At 37.6% G+C, this 3339-nt stretch overlaps 1 pseudogene; it reads left to right on the forward strand.

The window, feature by feature from the left end:
* The first annotated feature begins 1303 nt into the window (after nucleotides 1-1303).
* Nucleotides 1304-1377, forward strand: LOC125620235 (annotated as a pseudogene).
* The last annotated feature ends 1962 nt before the right edge of the window (nucleotides 1378-3339 follow it).

Here is a 3339-nt window from a genome sequence, read left to right on the forward strand (position 1 = left end):
TGTTTTTTGTTGTTGTTTGCTTGATAATAAGCTGAAAGATAGCAATTGTTAAAGTGAACTGCTAAAATGCTCATTGGTGAGAGGCCAGAACAATGAAACAGTCATTGATATGTGTTTTTGTTGTTGTTGGTTAAATATTTTTTTAGTTGTAGATGAACACAATATTTTTACTTTATTTATTTATTTTTATGTGGTGCTGAGGATCGAACCCAGTGCCTCACACATGCTAGGCAAGTGCTCTACCACTGAGCCACAACCCCAGCCCCTGACTTGTGTTTTTGAAGTCAACAAAAACAACTACAGAGATGAATGCATCTGCATACTATGTGCTTCAAGAAAGTTAAGACACTGGTCTAGGGATAGGTTGTAAAAACAGAAACAGAAATTGTGGGAGGGTGGTAGAGCAAAGAATTAAAAGAAAAATGAAGAAGCAAAAGGGACAAAACACCTTGTAGGACAGCAGTAGGAATGCCCCAGACTCCTTGCCTTCAGGATTTAGGAGGTAGCTTCTGTACTGGAAAGAGTTTTTAAGAAAAATGTGTCAGCTGGTTTGTCATATTTTTAAAAAGAGGACAATGGCTGAAGTTGTATTTGGAGAATTTCTGTTGGCATCCCATTAGATATTTTTCTGAACTGCTTCTTTGTAGGTTTCAAAGGTGAGTTTTAATGAATTTTTATATTCCACGTTCAATTCAGATAGGAAAGCCACATGTTGATAAGCTTACTGACACTGGATATGCTTATCATTGTTTCCCTGCAAACCCCAAATTGCATATAAACAGAAAAACTCATCAACTGAAGCAGAAAGAGTATCAATTAGGCTGGTTCCTGGGAGCTGAAAAAAAGAGCAAACAAAATTAATTTCAATCAGTGTGGTAATGAAAAATCAAAAATGTGTAATAACTCAAGATGACTATGCCAGAAAACAGTTATGATTTGGCAAAGAATTTTTATATAAATGTTTAGAATCTTTGAAACAGTATTCACATCTGTATTTTGTTATCATTTTTAAGTTATGTGTAGAATAACTGTTAAGATAGTTAAGACCATCTGAAACAGGAAATTGAGTTTTTCAGGCACACATCCATATTTCTTTTGTGGCTGCAATCACGTGTTGCAGCCATTTCAAAACTTGAAAAAAGTAACAATGATACCAATAAACACTTATTGAACATTTATCATGTGCTTTACATACTTTGTTTAATTCAAAACATGATGGGACATGTGTTAAAGGTCTTGCAGGTAAGAGAATGCAAGTGATAGGGAAACAGTCTCCCTAATACCTTCGAAAGTACCTTATTGGGTGCTCACTTTGGCAGCACACATACTAAAATTGAAATGATACAGCAAAAATTAGCACGGCCCCTAAGCAAGAATTGTTATGCTCGAATTCGGGACCCCCAAAAGACCACCAGAGAGCAAGATCAATGTAAGCAGCAAAGAGGTTTTTATTGCAAGCTAGCTCGGTCCTCCGTGTGCACACACAGCAACTGGTGATGCTAAGAGGCCCTCAGCCCAGGATTTGCAGCAGTTTTATGTGCTCTTTGGGGAAGGCAGGGACTTCACATACATCATAGCATCTCTTAGCAAATCATCACACACCACAGGAAAATCATAAAACAATTCTAAAACAGGATTAGCACATTCACTGGTGGGAACAAGTTGGGTAAGGGTGATTGGTTACAAGAGGGGGATTCATTTGAACTGATTGGTTTAAGCCAATAGGGGTGTTCGTGCTGAACTACATGGTTTCCCAATCATCATAAACTATAAACTATAAACTATAAACTAATCAATCTAATCATAAACTATAAACTAATCAATCACCATAAACTACTGGAAGGGTCATCTGGCATCCCAGGTATTTCCCTGTCTCATGCTGATTGGTGGCTGCTAGGGATTGCTAGGGGTTCCCACCTAGCCTGAGTGAGTCAGGGACACCTGGCACAGCAGATCTCTCCTGTTATTTGTAGCAGGGTGGGAATGTGCCTAGGAGTGCTCTGTGGGTCTTTCCAAGGACAAAGGTCATGTCCCTTCCTTAGACAGGCTTTGCTCTGAGGTAGAGGCTGGTTTTTCAGAATGACATGCAAATTCATGAAGTATTCCATATTTTTCCATGTTTGTGTAATTATATCAAAATGGATTCTGCTATCATGTACAACTAAAAAAGAACCAATTTTTAAAAGTACCTAATTGGAAAAGAGTAGGTTTAACCTCTTAGCAAGCCAAAAGAGTACCAACCTTTGACCATTTGGATAAAATGAGCTAAATAAGATTCAAGGGAGCTGTGTAGCATTAGGCACTGGGGAGAAGAGAAAAAAAAAAAAAAAGCACAGATTCTGAGCAGGGAAAGTAAGGTAGTAATAATCACGCCAACCTTTGTCACCTGGTGGTCAACCTTGGCAACAGAGTCAAATTATGGGGTGGAGGACTTTGAATAAAGTTGAAAAATCTTGTTATATAGGACTGGAAATGTTAATTAATGCATTGATATGCTGCATGACAATTTCTTATTTAAGATTGTCCAGAAAATTCATTGAAATTTTTCTTTAATTAGACCCTTTAGATATTAAGATTCCCACAAAATAAGCTTGCAAAGGCAGTAAGAAATAAGAGAGTAGTAGGTTTTTAAAAAAATAATGATGTTGTACGATTTTGATTTTGACTTGTATGTTATTTCATTCAACACTACACATTGTTTATGGTGTACCATGTGACGCTTTCATAAACAGCTAGAAGAAAGGATTGTGGTTGTCTCCTATATTTTAGATGTCTATCAACTGCAAGATGCTAAGCAATTTTATGTCTGTTCTCGTTCAAGGTGGTTGAGCTGACAAAATTTCTTATACTATATTGCTAAAATTGTAACTTTCAAAAAACTAAAAGCATGATTTACAAATATAAGATGAACACCCGAGAAAATATTTTATTTAACTCACTAATTAATGAGGAAACCGGTAAGATGTCAAAATCATTTGACTGGAAAATATGAAGAAAAGATACATATGTAATCTATAATCAACACTGGGCACACACACATACTCATATTGAAGCCAGAATTAGACAGGCAGTCAGTGTAGATAGGTAAATCAAGTCAGGTCAGATCTAGGAGGCCAATTTTGAGTGAGTCTGGGAAGTTGGAGACTGTCCCCTGAGAGATCTTATCAAGAACCTGCCCCTGCTCCACCCTGTTGCCAAGGTAACCTGTCCCAGGAATTTCCCCTCCCTACAGGGAGCTATAAGGTTGTTAAAGTGTCCTTGGCTGCTCCATCTTGCCCTTACCTGTTTCCCACCTTTTGGCCACACCACAGAGAACATTCCTGAGCCTAGTCACTTAAG

This window comes from Marmota marmota, unplaced genomic scaffold (assembly GCF_001458135.2).
Source record: "Marmota marmota marmota unplaced genomic scaffold, marMar, whole genome shotgun sequence".
Classification (NCBI taxonomy): Eukaryota; Metazoa; Chordata; class Mammalia; order Rodentia; family Sciuridae; genus Marmota; species Marmota marmota.